The sequence below is a fragment of the Vicugna pacos genome, chromosome 4 (assembly GCF_048564905.1).
Source record: "Vicugna pacos chromosome 4, VicPac4, whole genome shotgun sequence".
NCBI classification, from domain to species: domain Eukaryota; kingdom Metazoa; phylum Chordata; class Mammalia; order Artiodactyla; family Camelidae; genus Vicugna; species Vicugna pacos.
This window is the reverse complement of record NC_132990.1, coordinates 9832967-9860015: the sequence shown is the minus strand read 5'-3', so window position 1 is coordinate 9860015 and position 27049 is coordinate 9832967. Positions and strand designations below refer to the sequence as shown.

The window sequence follows — 27049 nt, the reverse complement described above, 5'->3', positions numbered from 1 at the left end:
AGATGAAACACCACTGGCTGTGAACCGTGAGGCTGGGGTGCATTATAATATTCTCTCCACTGTGAAGTTTGAAGTTTGGGATTTACTATCTTTTTAAAAAAACAAGGCAAGAAATACCATCTTGGAAAGACTAATACTAGTTGTTCAACATCTGGGAAGAACTCTCCCTGGCACCACAAAAAAAGCATAGTTCCTAACATACAGAGTCTCTTAGGTGGGCGCTACTCAGCGCTAATCTCTGCCGAGAACAAGAGTCAGCAACAATTCCTCTCACACACATAATCATATCTAATCCCCGAAACGGTCTGGAAAGTGGGCATCACTGCCAGGTTTGTAGATCAGAAAATCGAGGTTCAGAGAGATTAAGTAAGCTTTCTTTAAGGAGCAAGAGCCAGTGAATGGAAAGCTACAACAGAAAGCAAAATCTACATTCCGTTGTTATTTCAACAATAAAAATAAGTGATTATAGTAAATAGAGCATGTTACATCTTACAATTTCCTGACAAGAACCAGAAAATGCCTCTAATGCTTAGTGCCTCTGGGTGAGTAGAACCAAGTGATATTAAGACCAGAGCCTTATGCAAAAGTGTATTTGGCAAAGGATTCCTACTCAAACTACATTAAGAACTCCTACAAATCGACAACAAAAAGATGAACAGGCCAATGAAAAACAGGCAACAGATCTGAACAGACGCTTCAAAAACAGAGATAGACTCAAGGCCAAACAAGCATGTGGAAAGTGTTCGACATCGTTAGTCATCAGGAAAAGGCAAATTAAACCCACTTCACACAGAAGAAAAGCAAAAGTAAGGACTGTAACATCAAATGCCGGTGAGGAGTTGGAATAACCAAAACTCCCACACACTGCTGGTGGGAGTATAAGGTGGTACGCCCACTTTGAAGAAATGTTAGAAAGGGAAATACACATTTACCCTATAACCCTACCATTCTACTCATAGGTATTTACCCAGCAGAAATTTAAAAAATATATATGGCCATGAAGAGAATTACAGAAGAATGTTTATAGCAGCTCTCCTCCACCCCAGACTGGAAACAATTCACATCTCCATTCACAGAAGAATGGAGGAATTGTGACATGTTCATTCAACGGAATACTCCTCAGCAGCAGCAAAGAACACACTACTGACACCTGCAACAGTGTGGGTGATCCTTATGAACATCAAATGCATATGTGTGATTCCATTTATACAAAGTTCCAGAACAGGAAAAACCAAAGTATAGTGACAGAAGACCAAAAGTTGTGGTGGGGAGAGGGAACAGTTGACAGGAAAAGGAGCATAAGGGAACTTTCTAGGAGACAGAAATGTTTTACATCCTGTTTTGAATGATATTTACATAACAGTTGCCCAAACACATTGAACTAAATACTAAAATCTGTGCATTTTATTGTATTAAATTATACCAAAAAACCCACAAACAAACAAAAAACAGAGCCTGGAGTGACTGGAGTGAATGGTAAATGAGAAAGAACACAGAAATAAACCCACAGACTTATGGCCAATTAATCTTCAACAAAGGAGGCAAGAATATACAATGGAGAAAAGAGTCTCTTCAGCAAGTGGTGCTGGGAAACCTGGACAGCCATATGTAAATCAAATTAGAACACTCCCTCATACCACACACAAAAATAAACTCAAAATGGCTTAAAGACTTAAACATAAGACAAGACACTTTAAGCCTCCTAAAAGAAAACATAGGCAAAACATTTTTTGATGTGAATCTTAGCAATATTCTCCTAGGGCAGTCTACCCAGGCAATAGAAATAAAAGCCAAAGTTAAAAAATGGGACCTAATAAACTTACAAGCTTTTGCATAGCAAAGGAAACCATAAATAAAATAAGACAGCCGATGGAATGGGAGAAAATATTTGCAAAAGATGAGACTGACAAGGGCTTAATTTCCCTCACGTATAAACAGCTCATACAACTTAATAACAAAAAAACAAACAACCCAATCCAAAAATGGGCAGAAGACCTAAACAAGCAATTCTCCAGTAAATACATACAAATGGCCAATAGGCACATGAAAAAATGCTCAATATCACTAATAATCAGAGAAATACAAATCAAAACTACAATGAGGAATCACCTCACACCAGGCCGTCATTCAAAAATCCACAAATGATAAAGGCTAGAGAGGGTGTGGAGAAAAAGGAACCCTCTTACACTGTTGGTGGGAATGTAGTTTGGTGCAGCCATTATGGAAAACAGTATGGAGAGTCTTCAAAAAATTAAAAATAGACTTACCACATGATCCAAAAGTCACACTTCTGGGCATAAATCCAGATGGAACTCAAATTAAAAAAGATACATGCACCCCGATTTTCAGAGCAGCACTATTTATAATAGCCAAGACATGGAAGAAACCTAAATGTCCATTGACAGATGACTAGGAAGAGAAGTTGTGGTATATTTATATAATGGAATACTACTGAACCATAAAAAAGAATAAAATAATGCCATTTGCAGCAACATGGATGGACATGGAGATCGTCTAAGTGAAATAAGCCAAAAAGAGACAGAAAGTACCATATGATAACACTTATATGTGGAATCTTTAAAAAAGGACACAAATGAACTTATTTACAAAACAGAAACACACTCACAGAAAACAAACTTACGGTTACCTGGGGAGAGAAAGGGTAGGAAGGGATAAAATGGGAGTTTGAGATTTGCAGATACTAACTACTATATATAAAATAGATAAACAACAAGTTTCTACTGTACAGCACAGGCAACTATATTCGATGTCTTGTAGTAACCTATTATGAAAAGGAATATATATGTGTATGTATGACTGAAACATTATGCTATGCACCAGAAATTGACACAGTGTTGTAAACTGACCATACTACAATAAAAAAAATGAGAAAGGAGGAGGAGAAAAGAAAACTGTCTTACAATCACCACGTATTCAACATTCTCTCATTCCATCTAGTCCTTTCTAGATGCCAGGCCCTGTGCCAGGCACTGGGGATACAGCAAAGAACAAAACCAACAGAAATTCCTGCCCTTACGGATCTTACAATCTGTTCCCAAACATTTCTTCTGAGACAGCCAAGACTTGTACATTGTGCACACATCTGTTCTGGGCTGTTTGTTGTTTGCATGTTTTCTTTCTTCTGTTTCCTTCGGGTGGATGGTAAAGAGTTGGCAGGGTTGGGGGTAATTTTCTGGCAGAGATGATTAGGGGACTGAGAACGTCTGAAGGATGCTTACTTGGTTCTCCAAGCTTGACAACTCATTTGTGCATTCAGTCACCCACAGAGCTACAGAGAACCAGATATAGAGAACCAACTGTACAAAAACTAGGCTCCACAGATTTAAAAAGTAAATAAACCAGGTTCCCCACCCCAAAGATATTCACAGCTTAGTTTTCCCTAGTGAGAGAAAGAGCCATAAAAATACATGATTACAACTCAATGTGATCTGCCTACAACACGGTGCACAAAAAGCAGACCCCAAAGAGGGGAGCAGTTAACTCTGCTGGGGAAAACTGAAGGGACCTCTTCCCAGAGGAGGTTTGGTAGCATGGGTTTTGAAGAAGGAAAAGTTTTGCTGCAGGCTGAGGGGAGAGCAGGTGCAGAATAACAACAGGGGTGCGGCTGCATTAAGTTTAAAGCGCCGTGGTGGTCCCATGTGGCCAAGGCAATCATTCTCCATCCTGCTGCATATGTAGATCACCTGGAGAGCTATTAAAACTACAGATTCCTTGACCCAACCACCAGCTTGATTAAATCAGAATCTTTAGGGCTGGAGTGGAGCCTGCATGAAATTTTAAAATTAAAATTTCAAAGCTCTCCAGGTGATTCTAAGGTACAGCCAGGATTGGGAAGTATTAGGCTAGAACAGTACTTCTCAAATGTTAATGTCCTATGAGTTACCTGAATCAGTAGGGCTGGTGTGGGCCTGGGAACCTGTGCTTCTGACTAGCCCCCAGCTGCTGCTGCTGCCGGCCCACAGAACAATCGAGCACGTGGCTGGAACAGTAGTTTTCAGAGTATGGTGCCCATACGCTCAGCATCACCTGGGAACACGGAAAAAATAACAAAATTTCAGGACCCACCCCAGATATGCTGAATTAGAACCTCCAGGATGGGGATCCAGAAATCTGTGTTTTCAAGCCCACTAGACAATTCTGATGCACCTTCAGTCCAAGTCACAATAGTGTTGGAAAACCACTGGGCTAGGGCATTAAAAGATTGGGTAATGGTGTTGAAAAATACTAGAAATGTACATGGGGGACATGGTTATAAAGAAGCTGGTAACATAATGACTTAGAACTTTATCCCAAAGGCAACAGGAAGCCCTTGGACAGTGTTAAGAAGGGGAGTAATCTAACTGGAAGTTATGTTTTGAGAAAGATCTCTCAGGAAAACATGGACCTTTGAGGCACTTCCTAACCACAGTTTAAAGTGTCCCCGTTGCCTTGATGCCATTGATGGTCCCTTCCACCCACCTACCCAGAGGCTCAGGCCCCTACAGAAAGCCCAGTGTTGCGTGAAGGGTCTTGGTCCTGCCTGCTGCTTGCAAATTTCTGCGTAGCTTGACTTCCTGGTTTCTGACCTACCACTTGTCCAGGCATTCTCCGTCTCTCCTGAGCCCCTTTCCATGATTACTGCCTCTGGCTGTTGGTCCCCTTTGCCTTGACTTCTCCTGGGGCCATCGCCTCTTGGGTCTTCCCTCCTCGAGGTTAAGTGCTGCCTGCCAGCACCACCCCGACTCCCGTGCCACACCCTCCTCCCACCCCAAGCAGACTGCAGTGCCTGGGCCCCGGGCTTGTCTGGGAGGAGGCGCTAGACAGAAATAGCTGGGAGCCAGAGGCTGTGAGTCTGGCCGGCAGTGACTTGCCAGGTGACCACGGCCAAGTCACTTACTTCTAGGCTTCAGTTATCTCATTTATTTAATCCAGCTTCAGGAACTGGATTAAACAATCATTGAAGAGACCCAATATAGAGCTCTATAATTCCACTGAAAGCATTTGCTGGGCAGGATTACTGTACTAAAAATATATTGCGCAATCGCAGGCCTCTTTTCCTGGATCTAAAAGTTTATTTTTTAAAAATATAGAATCTATCTTTAAAAGCTCAATATCAAGGTATAGAAGGATAACACTTTTGAAACATGAACTGATGGTTTGCCACCAGATTCCTCCCCTTTCTCTCACCCTTCTCTCCTGTTTCAGTAGGTGGACCATCCTGTGCTTATTGCCATGGGACAGAAGCGAAACATCCAAAAGCAGAAGAAAGGGCATCATCCCTGCTGTGGTTTCCATGAGTCTAAGACTTTAGGGCAGAGGCTGCAAAGTGGTGGCCCTTGGGGCAAAGTTGGGCCACAGATTTTGTTTGTTTGTTTGATGTACAATGATTTTTGTTTTCCAAAATAAGTTTCCAACATTGAAAATCAGGAAGGTTTGCATAAAGTAAAAATTTCCAAAAATTCTTCTTGAAAACGGATTGGAGGATTTCACAACTTTAGACCTCAAAGAGAGGTCCGAAGCACCCTTTGTCCTGGATCAAAGTGTCCTGGAAAGAAGCAAGACCCCAGAGCCTTACCCCGAGTAAGCCGAGCCATGCACAGCCCCAGGGATTCCTTGTGAAGATTGCAGGGAGGTCTGCCAGGGCCAGAACCAGAAGATAGACAGCTCAGGGGTGACACGGGTGGTCCCATGGCAAGGACTCAGTGGGATGAAGGGTGCATCTCAGCAGATGACTTTGTGGACAAATGACACAGAGGACAGATGCCGCCTATCACACCCAACTCTTTGGTCCTAGTTAGGCACCTCGGTCCTAAGTAAGCACCCCCAGAATTGAGACACAATCCCCTGGGGCAGAGAGAGAAATAGAAAATCTCAAACACAGAGATTAAGTCTCTGCCACAAGATGGAACAGGGACTCAAAATAGAAATTAATCTCCATTTTAGAAAAGTAAAAGAAATGTGTATTTTCTGGATGCCTCAGTTTGGGACTTAGATATGTACCCATTAAAAAAGAGCAAAGGATTTAACTCATACAATTGTTTTCTATGTGCACACATCCTTTTAAAAATGAGTGGGAGGGTACAGCTCAGTGGTAGAGTGCATGCCTAGCATGCATGAGGTCCTGGGTTCAATGCCCAGTACTTCCATTAAATAAATAAATAAACCTAATTACTCCCCCCCAAAAAAACCCCACAAAACAAATTAAAATAACATCAGGTGTGGGCGAGAAGGGTGGTAAGAGAGAATAACAACTATGGTTGAATCTTCCAGAATGAGATAAAAAGTGGTTCATTTTGGAACAGTTTGGGGATAGATTTGATCCTTACACCTTGATCTTGACGTACTGGGGGTCATGGACTCCTTTGAGAAGCAAATAAAAGAGAGAGACTTCTGTCCCCCAAAAAATGTACACAGACACAAAATCTGTGTGAATCCAGAGGCTTCAGAACTCATCCCCTTTGGAAGCCCATCCATGGACCCCAGGATAAGAAATCTTCCCCACAGGGGCTGCCTCCGCCTGCCACTCTTCCTGTCCCCATTTTCTTCTAGGCAATTTCAGTGGAAAAAAGAAAATCCTCAGCTTATTTGGAGTACAAAGAAAATTGCCACCCACCGTCTGTCACCCTGGCACCCTCGCCATCTGCAGCCTTCCAAGCCCTGGCCCGTTCCCACCCCCCATGGAGCCCGCCTGCGCGGGCCTCTTCCTGTAGGTCTGCTGCGTTCTGAACTCGGCCCCAACACTCTCGCTGGGATGCACGTTATAAATAGAAGGGGCGAGGCCCTGAGTGCTCACCTCAATTCTCGCAGAAGACACTTAGATGTGCTGCCTGTTGGGAGACTCACTCTGAACACAAAAGTATCCTGGGCAAGAGATGCTCAGCCAGACAGGATGCAGAGTCGTGTGGCTGAAGGTGGGGCAGACAGCACACTGTTCAGTCCATTCGACAAAAGCAGGTGTCCGTCCAGCCATCGACCATGTTGATGGAGATCTTCCGTGGGGAGAACTGCTTTGGCTTGATGGCACTGTGGAGAAAAGCAATGGAGGCTGGCGACTTGAGTCTGGAGGACCCACTCACCCATTACACGTACATGGGGGCACTACGTATGTCAGGCACTGGGCCAGGCTCTCAACACCTCCCTGCCTTCCCGAAGCCCCTGTCCTTCTGCAAGATGGTGGGACTAGAGAGTGCTCATGCCATGTACTTACTCCGTGTGGTCAAGGGCACTCCTGGCTCCACTGATCTCCTGTGAGGCCTTCAGCACGTTGCTTCCTTCTCCGGAGCCTCATTTTTCTCAGTTGTAACATGAGGGTGTTGGACGTGAAGATCCAGCAGGTTCTCTTCCAGGTGGTTAAAAACTCCCTGGTTCCTTTGGCCTACATACAAAGCTTTTGTGGGAAATTTTACCGTGATCTTCAAGCCACTAGATGGCGATTGCTCTTAGTTTAGGAGGAATGCTGACTTAGAAGGATTACTGGTTTAAAAAAAAAGAAAGAAAGAAAGAAAGAAAAATCATCCCCAAAAGTGGGTTGCTTAAAGCAGCGAGGATTTATGTAGAGTTAAGTGGATGAAATCGAAATGCAAAGCATCTCACAGCGTCTGCTACCCAGATGATAAAATACTCCCAAACAGCTATCAGGCCACCCTATCTCTAAGTCATCTGCGCTGATTCAGCAGGTGCTGTCTCCTGGTGGTGGTTTGGGAGCAGGCAGCAGGAGCCTCTGCACTGGGGTCAGGAGACCCTCTTCTTGTCCCAGCTCCTCCTCCACGAGGCTGTGGGACCTGGTGAATCACTCGTCTTCCCTCCGCTTCAACTTCTGCATCTTTAACATGGGGTTCCACCGTGCTCTGCGAATTAGCCCTGGCTCTAGCACTCTATGATTCTCTGGATAAGATTGCCAAATGCCAGTAAATAAAGACTTCTGGCACTGAATTTGGAGAATTCCAATACTGTCGGCTGCTAGGACAAGAGAAAGTAGACTTAGTGCCACATACACATTTACAACACTGCATGCTATCGTGATTACTATCTGCCTTTTGCCAAAGGAGCCTTTGCCAGATGAAAGGAAAACATCCCTTTAAACAAGTCCAACCTGTTAGGCAGACAAACTCTCTCACTCCATGACCCGAACTGGGCTCAGGCAAACAGCTGGGGTTCCAGAAAAGAGTCTTCCAGCTCCTTTCCCAGGTCACCACCATTTATTCCTCTCTGCTGTTATTCCACACTGGCTTTACTTCCCCCCACTTCCTTTCCTCTGGGTGCATCAGACTTCACTCTGGTTAGAAGGAGGAACCCATGGCTCTCAGAACAGAAAATATCCCTTGCTAGAGCCCATGGCCATAAGAGAGCTAGCGCCCCCATCTAAAGCCGTTTCTCAAAGTGGGGTCTGTTGACTACGTGTATCAGAATCAGTTATGCTAAAAATGCAGACTCATCTCTAGGGGGCAGCCTGCAATATGCATTTTCACAAGCATTCCAGCTGAGACCAAAGTTTCAGTCCCACTGCCTCCACACAAGACCCCTTACCGTGGTCAAGGCTACTTCAGTTACAGGCAAGTTAGTGGAATTCTGGGCACTGAAACCTAATGATTTGAGAAGGTATACATGGCATTTGTTAAAACAGAAAAAAAATGTCAAAGAGAGAGGTTCACAGTAGATCACACGGGATCTCTCTGAAACGCAGTGTTTCTGTGGAAGCCAGACCTGCTCATCATCTTTAAAGGTGGAAAATTTTACATTTTTCTTCCCAAATTCATCAGAATCAGGGACAGCAACTTACTCTAATTAGCCATCTCATGAGACTGGTAAATAAAGTGAAATATTATTTCGTGAATTGCAAGGAAAGATAAAACTGCTAAGCGAACTGGAATATTTAAGTCAGCATGCTGGGGAGTTGCTCTTTTTTAGAAAAGTCTACACAGGAAGGCAAATTACCATTAGCAGGTGGCTTGATGAGCATGGACTGAGAGCACGGGAATTAGACAATGTTAATGCCTTGAGATGTGGGGACCAGCAATACAACCTCCACCAAAGGGAAGGCAATGAGAACAGACCTGCCTCTTAACTAAGCACCTACTATGGACCAGACACGCTCCCTATTTTCAATCTTGCAGGAATATACTTGACAAAGGGACAAGAATCTTCTTGCCAGCTGGTCTGAGCACCCTGTGTGTGGAGACCCAGTGATAAATCCTTGCTCATTTTCTTTCTTCTGCTATTTTTTTTTTGGTAGATCCTGGTGGCCGATACACATGTGTCAACTCCATCTTTATTCTGTCCAGTTATAAAACAATTGAACACGGTTCTTGGGAAGCACCTTAGTTCTACTGACTAACAAAATTTCTTAGGTTAACTTGCTCTGCAAATGGGATTCTAATCCGTTGCCCGAAATTGCTTTTTCAACCTCATCTGTGTGCTTGCTAAATACGTATTTAGCAAAATGAGGCATAACAAATGAAGTATTTGTGTTCCTACTGAACTATGTTCAAATTATACACCTGCTTAATTCTTAACATCGCTTCCAAAAGCACAACGGAAGCAGCCTTAGATGGAGTGGAGGTGACCCACACCTTATTTACACGCAACGCCCATCTAAACGGTGCCTACCTAACTAGCTTTTAGGTTCGGCTCCAATCTAGGTCACAACGGTGTGCACAGCCTCCCTGACATCCTCCATCATCCCATGGGTCCACTTTGTTACCATTAGTCCCTTGTCATGTGGGCTCTATTGATGTGATCTGTCCTCTTGAGGTTTATATAACCTATCATTTTTCTTATAACCAACTTAAATTTAGGGGAACGACAAAGCCGGAGAAAGCAGATTATTGAAGTCCTGCTTATCCCTATAACAGGTGCTGGCTGAAAGAGAAAACACTGGTTTCCCTCCCAAGATTATACATTTAAAATACAAATGAAATAGTAATAATACACATATACATATAAAATGGTCAACACTAAGAGTTAGAGAAATCATTAGAGAAAATTATACTCTACAAAGTTAGAGAAATAATACTCTTAAAACCTGGTCCACATTTTCCTCTGTCAGTGAAAAGAGAACTAGATTATCATAGGGAAGAGAGCCAAGGGCAAAGTTAATACAAAGTAACAAACAACTCACCAGACATTCATGTTTTCATTTGTGATGCACTTTTCAATTTCACAGCACAATGCGGAAACAGAGGTAAAGTGTTTTGGGAAACATGTCTGAGCGTAGGCAGTCTCTTGATCATGCTTTGTCTTTCCAGACCGCCTTTCCAGCCCTTCTCTGACCCTGCCTGTTCTTTGACTTCACAAGATCTTCATCAACTTGAGTATTTTATCTCAGTTTTTCGCTTCGCGTCAGTCCTTTCCTGCTTTATCTTTCCCCCTTCTGCCCAGATCCCATGATGCATCCCTTCACCTACTTTCTACCTAGAAAACCCAGCCTCCTCATCCTTTTGTCCTGCTATTATCCCCATCTTATAAATTCCCAACCCTGAATTAACCCAAATTGATCTGTCTTTTCCAGCTCTGCATGCTTGCAGCCAAGCATTAAGAGAAAGAAACACAGTGGGGTGGAATGGGGCTACTAGGCATTTAGGATTTCCAGTCTCAACTGGACCTCCAGTGCTTCTAGCCAACCTTGCCAGTTTCATTAGTCGGAAAACCCTCTTCTCCAGGGTAGCTTCAAACTTTTGTCACTTTTCTCATACTCCCCAGCCCACCTCAAGTAGCCTCACTTTCTTTAACTGATAAAATTGAGATGACGAGGTATGAGCTCCCTCAGTTCCCTGCCCTCCACTCACAAATATATCCTTCCTTCCCTGGTGTCTTGGAGGATGGTTGCTTCAAGACCAGAATCACCAAAGTGCTCTTGATTTACTCTTTCCTATTTCCAACCAGAAATTTGTCCTGTGAATGATACATTTGTTCTTCTGTTTCTTCAGCTTTTCACTACTACTGGTTTCTTCTCATTATCACTTAATCATGTTCAAGTCTCTTCAGACCTAAAAACAATAAACAAAACTCCCACCATCCTGCAGCCTCCTTGAGCTATCACTCTGTTGTTGTCTTTATTTCTTTTTATCCAGACTTCTGGAGTCATCTCCATTCAGCTTTGCCACATCTTGCTGTCCATCCAACCTTGCAACAAATATGATTTGGCTTCTGCCATTGCAGATCCACAGAAACCGCTTATCCGAAAGCTGTCAATGACCTCCTCATTGTTAAAGCCAGTGGGCAGTTGGTTCTTTCTTACTTGACTGCCCTGAGATGTTTGACATCATTGTCTGCTTTCCTGTTGAACCCCCCTTCTGTAATTTCCTGCAGGTGTGTAGGCTGTAGGTATTCTGACGACTTGCAAATCGTGTCTCCAGCCCAAGCCTCCCCTTGGAGCTTCAGACTCTCATCTCAAACTGCACACCAAATTCTCCACCTGGATCAAAACACAACGTATCCAAAATGGCTCTCATTTGTTTCTCTCAGAAGCTCTTCCTCCTGTGTGCCCCAGTTACCAAGTCAGAAGCCTGGGAGTCATCCGTAATTCTCCCCCAACCCTTGCCCTTACAGCCGCTGTTGCCAAGTTCTTTCTCCTCTACTGCTTAGTAAGAAGGCCAGCTTTCTGACCTAACTATTAAAAGAATCAACTGACTATTCTCTTTCTTCCCATCTCACTTCAGAGAAATCTCATGTGGAAATTAGAATTCTGTGGTTTTCTTACCCTGCTCTTCATAAAGAACTTCCATTCACCAGATGAAAACATTGGCCTTGGGAAGAGTGAACCCAGCTGCAGTGAAGGGTGCCAGGTGTCAAGCTGATTTCTCTTTTCAATATTTGTGTTGAACAAATGAGATTTTTTTCCCCAACTATAATCGTATGAATTATGTATCTGTGAGCTGCTTTAAGCAGAGAAGTAAAAGAAATAAATATGTAAATAAATGTTCTGGGGAAGATTGGGCCATGAAAATCACAAAGTTATTTAGAGGGACTATGCCAGATTCTTCTAATAAGAGTGAATCTCATCAGTCCCCCCTGAACTGGAGAAGCTTTGGGTTCTAAACCACAAAGTCCCATCTTTGTGCTATGAGTGAGATGTGAAGATAAACCAGAGGACAGGAGTGTGCCTGCCACCCCCTCATCCATCCTTCCGGCACAAATGGGCGGATGATCGTCCCACCACCCACAGCCCGACTCTAGGTCACCATGATGCATTTTCCAGGATCCATCTGGAAGGCATTTTTGGAAGAAAAAGGCCTATAGGACTACAATATTTATAAAACATTTTGTGTTTATCAGACTCAAATTTTTACACCAGAAAAAATTTTTAAAAAGCAAAAATGAACTAAATACCACCCAAGATTCCTTTCAGCTCAAAATTCTACTAATGCTATATGTCAACTATATCTCAATTTAAAAACATTAAAAGTCTGTAAGATTAAAGTTGGGGGATATTCTATGATCTCTTTAGGTCTCTGGTGACAGTCGGGTTGGGGGTTATTGCAGATGCTTTAAGAATCTAGTGGAAGATATTGATTCTCTTTTCTGGAAAAGGCTTATACAGACATAAAACTTCGTGTGCAAGTTCAGAGGTTTCATGCATCCTAGTTTAAGACCTCCCGCCTGTATCTGGGCACTGACGATGCATGAACTTGAATATGACTGAAACTTTTCTTGGTGATCAGATCAACAAAAGACTCCCACCAAGGACCCCCTCGGGATCAGCCAGATTCTCAAACCTGTTCCTCTTCCAGTTCCTGAGGACCTTGCCGTGGACTCTCTGGGGCGCCCGGCTCTCAGCTCAATGAGAAGACCGTCCTTCGCTAAGCCACTGCGTCTTGGACAAACACCTTTGGAGTACTTGGTCCTTCTCCTATTTCCAGGTCCGCGGCTGTGGGACCAGTACACCAGGAAGGACAGGCCAGAGTCTAGCTCTCTGGGGGGCTTTCCTCTCCAGGTGGACCCTGAGGGTGTTCAAGTGATCCGAGGTTTAGAAGCTGGGTCCAAAGTGGGGTGGGGGAGGGTAGGATGGTTCCAGCTGCTCCCTTCCTGGAGAGACAAGAAAGCACGGGTCTGGCTTAGTCAGAGGTTTCGGTCAGGGATGGGGGCCGAGAGAAGGGGAGAATTGGGGCCATTAAGACAAAGCTCCTAAGTGTCTTGGAGGTGCTGGCAGTGGGGCTGAGCAGGACATCAAAACTGGACTAGCTCCAGTACTGGCAGGTAGCACTGGAGTTAACAAGCTTCTCACACATGTTCTCCGTGCTCAGATCACTCCACCTCTCTGAAAACATGGGGAGTGTTTGGGGCGCATTATTTTCCCAGCCTTATTACCACCGTTGCTGTGTGGGCTCCAATCTCTCTGTTACTGATACCCACCCAGCTTCCCACATCTTTCACTTTCTGGGAACGTCCCTCTACGTGATTTCCTAATGGCTGTTACTTACTGCTTGTTTTCCCTACAATCTGAGAGTTTTTTTCAAGAATTCCAATAAACAGCCAAAACTTCTGATTCCCTTCTAATCTCAAGCCATGAGAAAATATTTCGTATGCCACACAACAAGATAAACATAAGTTGCAATTTCCCCAACTGATGAGAAAGTTCAATTTTGTTTCACGTTGTTTCTGCAGAATCACAGAAAACAAAACGTTGGCTGAATTCCAAGGGGGAGAAAAAAGAATTTCAGCAGTTTTGCTCAATTCCATTACATCATTACTTCCCATATTCACCAGTTGTCATGCCATATTGCAAAATGTCAACACCAATTTCTCTGTTTTAAATACTATGGGCAAAAGAGAATTTTGTTGGGTTCCTGGAGAGAAAGTGGAGGAGAAACTTGTACAAGAGGAGTGTCACATACAGTCATTGTGTGTGCTTGCCTCCTGCAAATTCTGATAGGTGCAGAGAAAAGATTTTGACAGTGTTTTTGTTCATAATGTTTATTTTTTTTTTTAAAGAACGAAACTGCCAGCTTCAGTCTGCATCCTTGAGCTACCACAGTGTGTTCAGTGCATTACGTAGAACACAAACTCATGAGATAGACACTTCCTGTGGGTCTCAAGAGTGGGGCTCATCTGCCTGGGACTCCCCACCACACACACACACACACACACACACACACACTCCTTCACTGGCACGTTCCAGGGCATTCTTCTTCTTTTTTTTTTTTTTTTACCAGATTGGACAGTGTGAGTAGAGAAGAGACTCCACAACTGAGGACGTGGGACCAACCTGTTGGTGAAAAGAGGAGGAACGCCGGGGCGATGAGCAAGCATGAGTTTCAAAGGCAGCTCAGTCATTCTCTTCCGCCCCCAACCTCCAGGACACCACGGAAGTGGAAGCAGCCCCAGCCCCAGCCTAAAGGAAGACTGAACCACTACTCGTGTATGAGGTGGCCGGGGAGCACAGAAGGCCTGGACTGGCCTCCCAACTCCATCAGCTGCTACCGGCTTGATCTCACAGAGTTCAAATAAACTAGCATCTTGTTGCCCCAGTTTCCTCACTGGTAAAAGGGAGATTAATAATGAATAATAATATCATACCTGAGGAATAAACAGGATGCGTGAGAAGCAAATGAGTCGTTACGTGAGCGGCTCCTTGCGCCCAGCACGCGGTACGCAGTAGAAAAGTACTTGCTGTCACTGCCTCGAGTGTTTAAATTATTTTACTGGGACAGGATAATTTTTTGAATTACAACCTCTGACTTTTAGCAACCCTGAGAGACAGCGGTTGTAATTCTAATCTGTGACTCCTTCCCCTTTCACTCACTGGCCACCACTGCCAAGGGGGAGGTTGGCGTTGGCCATGATCCCCTAGGAAGGACACTTGCAGAACCAGTTGCCCTGATGCCTGAGGTTAGAAGAAAGAGTTAAAAGGGAAGCAAGCGAGAAGAGGCTGGTGATGGTCTCTGAAGCGGGTCCTTCGGCTCTGAGAAGACTCCCACTCCCACAAGACTTGCTCTAAATGAAGAAATAGTAGAACCCCCAAACCAGAGTGGAGACCGGAGAGGAGGAGAGGTCTCTGCCCTGTATCCCAACTGGCCTTGAGTGGTGTGAGCCTCACAGAATGTCCTGCCCCACCACGGCGTGGCAGGAGCTGGGCAGAGGTGGTTGCAGGTGGAGTTGAAGCAGAGAATACCTAAAATACTATCCCCACTGGGGTTGCCACTGTTTGGAAAATTGTGGGAGCAATAACGCTTCCCTGTGGCCGAGAGGAGGGTGGGGAAATCTCACTGGGGAAAAGAGAAGCCAATCCAAAGAGATATTACTGTCCTGATGCAGGGACAGCACAGTGGAAGCGGAGAGGATCACGTGGCTGGAGGCCAGTTAGGAGCCTGGTGCTTCAGTAGATGCCGGTGCGGCAGGACAGCCGTGCCTGAGCACAAGAAGTTGTGTACATCTCAGTGGACACCAGTGTGGAAAGTGCCAACAACCAGGGGCCTGACCCTTTTGCCCCTGATGCTCAGAGGCTACCTGTGTAAGGCCCCTGGATCTTAGATGCCACCTCTGGGCTTGGGGGTGGGATCAGGGGGGACAAAATCCTAGATTGACTCAAGTAAAAACCTGAAATGAACTCCTTTACCTGAAAGTAATCGAGATTAAATCCTCTGCCAGCAAGGAAGTTGGGGTTTGAAATAGAGAATAACTTGAGACATAAAAACAAAGAGCAAAGGGACTGAAAGTTCACGTTGCTAACGTATCAGGGAGTGGAAATGGCCAGGACTTCTGTTCAAGAGGACCCCGAGTGACCAAGCCCCACAGCACAAGGTGACGCTGGGAATTCGTAGGCAGTTTGGGGTATTGCCACTTTTTAAATATTTTGTTCGTTTGTCTGTTTGTTTGTTTAATGGAGGTACTGGGGATTGAACCCAGGACCTCGTACCTGCTAAACACGCTCTCTACCACTGAGCTATACGCTCCCCCCTGAATTGCCACTTTCTGAAAGAAGGAAGCAGTCCTCTGGGTTCACAGCCTGCTAGAAATGGTAGAAAAATAACAAATATTAAAACATGATAACAGTAACAGAGGAAGTAACTGTTCGCTATTTATATTAAATTAAGGAGTGACTTGGGACCCTCTCCAACTAAGGAAGAAGGCAGACAGCCTGGTAGATGGAGCCCTGGATCTGGGTCAGAGTCCCAGCTTCCAGTCGCAGCCCACCTCTCCCTTAGCTGTGTAACCTTGGGGAGCAGGGTAGCCCCGCAGAACCTCGAGTTCCTCATCTAAAAGGGTCTCCCTGATTAGCATTACAGGACAGTGAATGTGGAAAGTACCCTCACAGGGCCAGATCCAGGGGAGATGCTGAGTAAGTATCTGCTAAGAAAAAAGCCCTTCTTCTCCTTTACTACCAAATCTGGACCAGTTCTTCCCCTGTTTGCAGTCCTGCTTAAAACACACACTTCATCCCTGGCTGGGGTCTTGCCCTGAGTGGATGGATGACCAGAACCATGATGCTGCCCCACATGAATTCAAGTGTTATTTGTTCTTCAGATTCTGACAGCCCTGCTGGCTGGCTGCCCTGTCCCTCACCGACCCCATCCCCCCAAACCATCAAACCACCCCCTACACACACACATTTCTCCTCACGTGGCAGTGAGGTACCCTCATGCCAGGGGTGATGCTTCTCCTGTGTGGCTGGGGCAGCTGCATGTGTCTCGTCTCAGAGATATTTTATAACCAAGGTGGGAGAGGCCAGCTAAAATAAACAGAGGGATGTGCCTTTATAATTAAACCAGAGCAAAGTCGTGCAGCCAGATCCCATTGCCCGATTTAAGTGGTGTTCAGGCCCAGGTGCTGACGGGGCTCTTTTCTTGGAAGAGTCAGAGATGAACTCTACCCCCCATAATAAAAGGAACAGAACCTTGGGAAGGAGATAGCGCTTTGAAAAGCGTGACCCTTTAAAATCTTCCTGGGGCTGTTGGAAAGGAAAAAGGGGTGCCCAGGGGGGACAGAGATGGAGAGAGCCCTAGAGACCTGCCCGGCGGGAGGCCCATGTGCCTCCTTGACAGCTTGATGTATTTCGGGGCCAGAAACTGCTGACCGCACCTTCCTAAGTTAGCACATTCTGTCGGCTGCCTTGTTGTGGGCGTTGAGTTATCCCTTCCCAGCTCCCCGCCTGTGTTCACTTTTCTCCCTTTAACACACTTCTGTCTGGATCCATGTTCTTAATGACGAAGTCAGAACATCCTATTGTCAGGCCTTCCAGAAGGGGAGAAAAGCCCAACTGACTGCAAAGAAGCAGCGAAGGCAGCTGGAATTGCACCAGGAGGGAGGGATAAATTCAAGCTTCACTCCATGAAACCCGGAAAACTCCGTCAGCTTTTCCAGTTTCTCTCCAGCCTCCACATCCCCAAGGACCTCAGTGTCCCTAAAGGGAGCCGTTCGTGTGCACAACCTAATGAGGCCCTTCAGTCACCAGAGCGGGAGAGGAGCAGCGCCAAGTGCGTTCCTGCACACGTGGTCATCAGCCGTGGAGACACCCGGTCCCTGCACCTGCCCTCCCGGCTCCAGGCAGACCGGCACTGGTTCCTCCATCCTGGGCTGCCAAAGATTTCTGCTTGAAGAGGCACCCTGAGGAGTCAGAAGACTGCTTTGGTGGTCCCAGCCACAGCCACCAGCCGGGACTGCTGCTCCCCCACCCAGGAGACACTATCACAGTTTCATCCTTGACAACAGCTTCTGGGGAGGTCTTCCTAAAAGTGAAAATTAGGTTTTCATGAAAGCCTAATAGGGGTCCACTGTTTATTTCTGAAATAAGAAGTTATTCCCGGGTTTTTGCAGGAGGGACACATGCCTGGCATTGGCAACCCCCAAATTTCAACATGAACTCACCTTCACAGACTAAACTCTCCCAACTGCTACCCACATTTCCTCTGATGGAAGCCACAAGGTGCCCGAGGTAGCGCAATCCTGCGCACAGAGAAGAAGCTGGGTAGCGACTGCCCATCTTCTGTGGAACCTCCTTCCGCAGGGAGGGCTGCGTGGCCCAGCCTCGGCAGATTCCTCTCGTGATGGCCCCAGACCATCTCTGTTGCACAGAACATGCACCGTGAGTCCTGGTCAATACTTTGTGAGTCCCGGGAGTCAAGGCGCCCGCCCAGTGACGCCGTGATTTCAGAGTGACTGTCTCACAACTCTGGGTAGGGCAGGGGGACTTACAAAAAGAACACAGCTTTGCTCTCTACCGGAGCATCGTGCACTGTTATAGATGTTGCTATGAATTAATCAGTGGGTGCTCAGGGCTCTTGTCCAGCCTCTGTGAGCTGGAGAGCGAGAGCTCCTCCCCGAGGAGGCGTCCATCCTTGGCTGCAGGTCAGCCCTGGACCAGCGTGGATGCTCCCAGGTAGCACGTGCCTCCCTGAGGGTGAGTACTGATGTGACCATCCCGCCTTCATAGTGAGGCCCAGCTCTTCTGCTCTCCTTATTTCCAAATCACAGCACAGGCTTAAAATCAGCCACCAAAGAAAGGGGTTTAGACTACACAGCACACGTGGGTATGCACACACGGTTGATGGCACGAGAAACTGGGGTCCTGCTGGGCTGTTGCAGCCACACTCTTGGCCCCAAGGAAGGAGGGCGCCTTTCTGGGCTTTGCCAGCGAGGCGCTTAGGCACCCACCCCTCCAACCCGCCAGAACTCTGCCAACCGCTCCAGCGGGTCCTTTCCAAGAAAAATGCTTGCCTCCTCCTCCTCCTTGGGGTGTTCCGCCCACTTGCTTCCCCAAAGTCAGCTGGCATAGAGCGCGCCCTCTGTCTCAGAGGGTCTGTGTCCCCCCTAGAATGCCCAGTGTCTTCTCCCCGCAAAGCATCCTCCCTCTGGGGCCGAGGGAAAAGCCCCCTCTGCCGACGACGTCAACACCAGCTTCCCGCAGCAGGCTCTTCCATTCCCAGTGGGTTCAGGACTTTCCTGGCTCAGGCAAAAGAGGGCTGAATGGAGCCAAGGTTACATTACGCATCATTCATTCCTGAATCCACTCATTCATCAAGTGTTCTGACTTAGTAAAAGGCGATAGATTTATACAATCTGAAGAGAAACCAGAGTATCGGGGTTCTTACTTAGAACCAGAGCAGTCGTGGTAGAAATAAGACCCACAGGCTCAGAAATGTTTGACACGTGGCCTTTTCACTTCCTTAAATTGTGTGTGGGAAGAAATGAGCGTGCACCGGCCTGAAGCTGGGTGACTGCTTCACCCCAGTTCAGTTCTGAGCACGCCAGTTTCCTGGGTTCTTTTTTTACGCTGCCCATTACCCCAAATCTACTCCCTTGTCTCTTTCTAGAAATTGTCTGGGGACCTACAGGAGAGAGGCCCTTGTATTCACAAGTGAACAAACGTATGTGCTGCATTTGAAAAGTGACTCATGGTCCATTTTGAAAATCAGGGAAGTAACAACAAACAAAGATAAAACACATATCTGAAAAGAGATTCAGATAAACATTTGGTAAGAATCACAGCGTTTTTTTTCAGAAGAAAGATGGTGTACAGCATTGAGGCAGTAAAACACTACAGATACTTGTATTCAGTGAGTTTTTAACTTTTAGGACGCATGGCATGGAGCTCCTTCAAATTCTCACGTGTTGGGGTCCCCATCATAGCATGCAAGGCACCTCGGAGGAGATGCAGCCCCGCACTCAGGCACAGGCTCCAGACGTCTGCAGAGATGACGCTGAGCAGAGAGACCGCGGACCCTACCATCAAGGGGCTCCCAACCCAGAGGAGGAAACGCTCTAAGATAGAAGTATGGATACCTGCCAGGAGATTCGCCCTGACTGTGCCTCAGAATCCCTGGAGACATTATTTAAAAAGTCATGTCTGAGCGCCACCCGGTCTTCTGGATCTCAGGCTCAAGCTCAGACGTCACCTCTATTGCCGAGCTTTCCTGAAGCCTCCGGCCAGCATGGCTCCCTCACCTGCACGCTCGTGCCCACCTCCACGCTGGGTTTCATCCTGCTGCCCTCAGTGTCCGCCTGCCCTCCATCTCCCGCCGGACCCTGCCTGGTGAGTCTGACAAATACCTCTCATACGACCAGAGGCCTTTTTCCAGAAAGTGGTTGGCTATTCAAAATTAAAGGTTTTGCATTAACGATTGGATACCTAGATGATATTTTCCTTTAAATCGGGATTCATTCATCCCATTGTCATTTCAGAATTTGGAAGCAAACCCCCTAAGACTGCTGTTACACATCCCGAGACAGACTCATGAGTCTAGGCAGGGACCATGGCCTAAATCTTCTTCAGCAGCAAGACTGAAAGGTGAGCCCCGGGAAGGGAAGAGCTGTCCGGTTCTGACTTTCTCTCTCGGCCAGTGACTCACCTGCAGCCGCATGACAGGAGGGGGCCCAGGCAGTAGATGGGACACTGTGAGTGTCACGCACTTGCCAACTTTCCCCTTTCAGGAGCACCTAGAAATGGAAAAACAGACTATGATAAGCCCTGAGACCATATCACATCTCTCTCCGTACAGTTTATTTTCAATTGCCAATGTCAGCAGCTGTGTCAGCCAGCAGTGACATACACTGTTTCTCCTCAAAACCCCTCTAGTAGCAAATGTCCCACGGGGTCACCTTCTCAGTCGGCTGAGTCAGAATCACAGAATGCTGGAAAAGCAAAGCTGACAGAGCTCTTCCCACTAACAGGAGAGCTGGCAACATTTTTTGAGTGCCTACCATGGGACAGCCACTTCACATATTTTATTTCCTTTAATCCTCACACTAACCCTGACATGTAGGTTTCACTGCTCTCATATTTTAGATGAAAATACTGAGGCTTGGTAAGGCACAGTGATCTGCCCGAGGTTACATATCTAGTCACCCAGATCCACTATAACCTAAGAGCCTGTTTCTCCAAGTGGGGATCCTGTACGGGCAGCTCGCCCAGAGTCACAAGAAGCCGTTTAGTTAAACACAGCACATTCTCTGAAGTACCAATTTAATTCAAAGGTAAATAATTTAAAACATTGACTATATTAAAACAAACATGCATTTATTATGGAGAGGGAATACAAATTTGCACAAAAATTAAAGAAAAAAACCTTTAAGAAATTTATACCTGTGGCAAGCTACTCGGGCCTTGACCCTGCCCCAGACCCTCAGGGCTCTAATTGCATTCCTCTGTCATGAGCAGTATTCTGGCCCAAATTTAAAAGCAGAGCCATAAGCCCAAGCAGAACTCAGGAATGGCGCCCCCATGTGGAAGATGGGGGAATGGCTTATCATCAAAGAGCAAAGAGTAGTGATTGTATTTTGCTGTGAGGCTCAATTTCAATGTCCATCTCTGGAGAAATATAAATCATGTAAACCTATGGGTTTCTAAGACCCTTCCCACTTGACCGATGTCTCAGGAGGTTTCTGAAGCTGTGTGATGTGGGGATAAGACACTATCATTGAATGAATGTGTCAGTGGCAAGCCCACCAACTCCCAACACACACACACAAACACACACACACACACACACACACACACACACACACACACACACCCCACTTCTGGTCTCTACCCCTCCCACCCCTAGGCCTTGCTTCCCCTGAGTCCTAGGCATCTTTTCCATAAAAACACCCAGAATCATCTTCTAGGTGGTTGCACTCATCAGGGGCCTAATTCTAACCTAGGCAGGCCTGCCTATACTCTGCAGGGGCTTGAATCCCTTTAGCAAAGTTAATTTTGAAGATGAAAGGAAGGACCTCAACCAGGGCTTCCCTGCAGCTGAACTGGGCACAGCACCACCTGGAATCCTGACATCATTTGAAGTTAACAGGTATAGCCAGGAAAACCACCAAATAAGACAAAAAGGGCATGGCCTGGTTGGGCTGTGGAAAGGGGACCCTGACCAGGAAGACGAGCCACGCCCTTGAAGTGGCATCACACCTAGAAGTGCCCTGCAGCCGGTCTGCACCATGCCAGGCCCCCCGAGCCTGCTCCCTGCCCCTCTGACCATTCCCTTTGACTGGGAGGCTCTCTTCCCCACGCATTGCCTGGCTAATTCCTACTCACTCTTAGGCCTCAGCTTTCACACCGTTTCTTCCAGGAATGTTTCCCTGACTCCTGTCAGCCTAGGAATTTCCTGTTTACTCCCATAACCTCCCAAATGTCCCTCATGCCAGCGCTTCCCAGATTGCATTGTAATTGCCCATGTACTTGGCTGGGAGGACCACAGGGGCATGAATCCGCAGAGACCATGCCCCGCACATACGAGGTGCTCTATGAACGTCTTCTGAATGAATGAAAGGATGTCACTGGGCCACGGCGATACACTTTCTTGGCAACCCCAGGACCTAGAAAGTCCACAGCAGTAAGAGGGCTGAGAAGGGGAGGGAGCACATGTGAACAACCGAGCACCGCCCACGTGCACTGAGAGCCCAGACTCGCAGCAGAAAAGGTCTTTGCACAGGAGAAACCCCGTCTAATGAGGGAGACCATTAGGGACACAATAGTGAGAACAGATTGCTTCAGCACAAAGTTGAAATGGAGACAAATGTGAAAACCAAACTGGGTGAGCAATACCTCTGCTTGCATGCTAAGCTTATTGCTCCAGAATATCTCAGCAGATGAAGGTTTTAGGAGGAAACATGCATGGAACTTCGATATATATAGTATGCTGTTCATTTCTGAGATACTTGAGAATCAACAGAACTCTTTCATATGTGTCATCTAATTTCATTTTACTCATGCGTCAAATATAAATTTTAGGGGTGGTGTCTTTATACTACACTAGTATCTAGAATTGGGCTAGTTCTGAGTAGCTCAAAGATAACTACCTTCAAGGGCCTGGAGTCAAGTGGAGGAGGTGCTAGTGACCATAATTCGGAGTGGATAAAGGTGGGTGCTGGGTGAGTCGGGATTGTTTCCATAAGAGACTCGATCGGGTTTAACAAAGGGAATGGGTTTCTCACGTAACTAAAATGCCCGGGAGTATCTTTAAAACCCAGGTTTGCTTTATCCTGGGGCTTGGATGACGTACACCAGTAGCTTCCTCCGCCCTTGGCTTTCCTTGCACTGGCTGGCAGCGCGCTCGGGCTCCGACGGTGTAAGCACTCATAGCTTCAAGCTCACAGCTTCCAAGGCCTGATTTGACCTGAGAACAGAGCCTCTCTTCTCCCACAACTTTTAATGAAAGTCAGGGCCTGAGTGATGACTGCATACCCTCCCAGGAGCCAATCACTGAACCATGGGAACAGAATTAGCTGGCTGGTAGCCGGAGGTCACATCCTGCCACCACCCCCAGCTGCTGTGGGGTCAGGCCCACCCAAACCACATGGGCTGAAAGGAGGGTGAACTGTAAGTCGTCAAGTGTCGTAACAGGCTATCTGACAAAATGCGTGAGACTTAGTCCTCATAACAGCTTTGTGTTCCCACCCATTCTACAAAGGAGAAAAATGAGGGAAGAACAAGAGCAGGACGAGAACCTGTGCTCGCTCCGTTTGTGTGTGTCAGGAGGCACTTGTGGAATTTGGGAAGGGACAGTTCTTCCTTGTGAGAGACTGTCCTAAACATTACAAAACATTTCACATTCATGGCTCTAATACCGGTGACACCTGCCTCCCAACATTGTGACAACTAAAACTGCTCACATGCATTCTGAACATCCACTTGGCAGTGGGGTGGGGAGGGGCACGCAGCACCTCCCTCATGTGAGAAAAGCTGCATGTTACCCAAGTGAACCTTACTAACAGGAGTGCCGCACTTCTTGGAGTTCCTACATGTAAGCGCTAACACTTGGCCGCAGAGATAGGCTGAACTCCTGATTGGACACCTCAAGATCATCTATTCCATCCCCTGGGGTCAGCACTTCCTGCCCAGGGGAGAGGATGGAGCCGAGGAGGAGGGGCCAGAATGTATGCCCAGAAGTGAGTGTGAAGGGCTGAGTGGGTAGGTCTCAGTTTCCTCTTCATTCTCCTGCTTCTCGGAGAGCGAAACACGGTTAGCACATTTATAGTCAGGGCTCAAGCTGCTTCTATGGGAAGACAATATTATCCTCTCTCGAGTGAGGTAAGAAATTATGGGCCTGTGAGAGGTAGTGCTCAACTGTGGACCCTACTCACTAAGACGGACATTGCCACACTGATCTGCACTCTGGTGGAGCAAACAGAAGTGGGAGTTTGAAACCAGCTCATCACATGAAGAGCAACTAAAGGAATAGGCAAAGTTACACCCAGGAAAATACTCAAGATGCGAGAGGAAAGTGGCCTTGTACGATGCTGAAGACAAGCAACCAGGAGTAGACTTGGAATTACTTTTTACAGCCCAAATGGGCAGAACCTGGTTTGATGGAGGCAGAGCGAACACTTGACCAATGAGAGATGTCTGCTAGCAGAATGAGCTTTCCGTCTGGGAAGGTAGTAAGTTGCCCACTGCTGGAGGTATCCAAGCACATCCTGAGATGCTGACGTGGGTTTGCAGCTTAGCCTCTCAAAGTTCTGAAGCAACACAAACTAGATGGAGTTTTAGTGCCCTGCACACTGCTAAGGGAGACCACACAGAGAGAGTGGGTTGTAAGCTGTGCTCAGTTTCTATCAGAGTGACTGTAAGGTGGTGCCCTCCCGCCCCTACCCAAAAAGCCCATCAGAACATGAGTGTGAGAAACATTGTAGGATAATCTTACGTCTGTTCTAATTAACACAAGGGATCTTTAACAGACTTTCCTACTGTACTGACAATGCATTACTTCTCTCAACACAAGTAACTCACAAGTGATCACTTGGTAAAGAGCTGCTGGCCCAAGGGGTTGCACTAAGGTTTGTCCAACCAAAGGCTGGGTCTAAACTCAAAACTCCTGGGGCGCGAGTGTCCGCGGGGTGCTCAGCGATCTGCTCACAGCGCTTCCGGCAAGCGAGGCGCGTACTGCAGTGCTTCCACCTCGTGGGCGGTCAGAAGCCCACAGATGTCCAAAGTTTAAAATGAAGTGGACTTTGCACACCACGCTAGAATTGCCTGGGGAAGTGGTGGCAAGTTCCACAAAGCAATTGTGACCCCACTGTGTCACCCCCTTGTCTGAAGAAGCACAGGTCTAGACAGCTCTCTTTGTAAAGGGTCATCTCTGTCTGTTAGCTGAACTTTGAGATAGAAAAGATTTTTGTCTCTAGCGCAACGAGGCCATTTTAAATCAGAAATGCTGTGAGATGGGGGGACGAGGGATCAGGTATCAGAGAGACTGGAAAACTCCCCTCTCGCCTGGAAATGCCCTCATAAGGACCTCTGCAAACTTTGATCTTCCAAGCCACTGGAGCCAAGCCAGCTGGCCACGGCTTATTTTCATGACATCAAGTGGAAATGTTGTCCTATTTCATCTAGGATTTGGCATGAATTCTAGGTCACTGCTTTGGTTAAAATGCAAAACTGGATGTTTCCGTGGGATGCCAGGAGCATTAGAGATTGCTGGGATCGGTGTAGAGAAATGTGGAAAGGTGGGATTTAATCTTTGTCAAGAGACCCAAATGGTGGCTGTGACTTATTCTTGTTATTATCAAGAAATACAGAAATGCATACCTTCCTGCCGCCTCCACCCCTTTCTTCACATCACCAAGGTTATTTTTTCCCCACTGTTCAAAATGAAGTGGTGCCATTGCTGCTTAGTTGCAAGGGCTCATGGGAGCAAACATTCTTAACAGATCTGTAGCTTTCTGGCCGGTGCTTCCCCCCACCCCGTCTTGTTGCTATGGTTAGAGGCTGTGCTGCCCTTCTCTTCCTGACCTTCCGCTGCAGCACCACAGTCACCAGCACGTATCTGTGCTGTTCACCCCCACGCAAATTAAATACAGCAGAGGTGTTGCCCTGCTCTCATGGTTCTTCCTGTGAAACTGAGCAAAATGAATACTCACCCTCATGCATTCAAAAAATATTTATTTCTCACTAACATGTGCTCGCTTGGTATCTCAAGTTGCTTTTACTTATCTGAAAAACACCTTGCTTGGATTACTTTTCTATTATTTACCAATTGTCCCAAACAAATGTAGAGACAGAGGCTCCATAAAAATGATAAAAATGGAAGGCTTCTATATCCCAGGGTTAGGGTTAGGGTTAGGGTTAGGATCCCTATATCCCAGGGCTCTATAGTCAACCCTTCTTTTCTCATCTCACTCTCCACCTCTCCCTGAAGTATAAAATGCCTTTTCATGCTATAATTACCACCTGACTTCTACATCATTTGTCCATATGTCAGTGCTGAATCTCAGATTTGTCTGTCCAACTAACCAGCCATCTTTAGAAGTCTGGGAGGAAACCAGATTTATGATGTTCCCAAACCAGAATTCATCATTGACAACCCCTGACTCCTCCTTCCACATTTGTTAGAGCAGGCAGATAGCTAGTTATGAGCAGAGAAAGGGGGACACAGACCAAATGGCAGCAATTGGGCAGAAAGGAGGGGCACAGGCCAAATGCAGGAAACCACACATCATGTAAGCAGCAGGGGTCCCTGGGCAGAGAAAGAAAAGCAGGAACCTCGGGGCTGATAAGGGATCATGCCTTTTGGGGTGACAAGTGGCCTGGAGAAGAACAAAGGAAGGTGAGAAAAGGCAGGAATTTCTAGAGTCCAAATGTAACCTTTTGCTCATTATGCCCTTATTTCAATAAAATTAGCCTTGCAGATCAGAAGTACCCATCATGCAACGACGCCATGACACTTTTGATCCAGACTAAATAAGGACAAAAATCCCTCCTCCCTTTGGGAAGGTGGAGTTGGGATGATGATCAGGGAATACGACCCCAAACCCTTCCCTCCCCAGTGAATATTCCGCCCATTCATTTTTACACCCTATGTAACTAACTTGCCAAAGAAACTCAGGGCAGCCGCTCACCTGAGCCTGCCCGTTCTCCCGAGAGTGTACTATCCATCCTTTAATAAATCCTCACTTTACCTTTTTTTTAACCTCTAAGTCTTGTCCCTGAATTCTTTCTGAGACGGGACAAGAACCTGAAACACCAGTTGCATCTATCAGCAACACCTTCACCCCATCCCCCATCCCTTCTCCAACCAACAAACCAGTTTCCCTCCATGTACTCCTAGTCTTAGCTGGTGGCACCACCATTGGCCCATCAGCAACATCGCTGTCCCACTGGACTCCTTTTCCTTCACCCGCTACATTA

The 27049-nt window shown here is 46.5% G+C and overlaps 1 long non-coding RNA gene across 1 annotated transcript in view; it reads right to left on the bottom strand.

Moving 5' to 3' along the window:
* Window positions 1–27049, bottom strand: part of LOC116279973 (uncharacterized) — a 183998-nt gene that overhangs the window by 53713 nt on the left and 103236 nt on the right. The window contains exons 8-13 of the long non-coding RNA XR_012071877.1: window positions 20283–20370; window positions 12714–13023; window positions 10118–11413; window positions 7208–7473; window positions 6794–7023; window positions 3905–4047 (exon numbers count right to left, since the gene is read on the bottom strand). This is a non-coding gene — a long non-coding RNA (uncharacterized lncRNA). The remainder of the gene's footprint in view (window positions 1–3904; window positions 4048–6793; window positions 7024–7207; window positions 7474–10117; window positions 11414–12713; window positions 13024–20282; window positions 20371–27049) is intronic.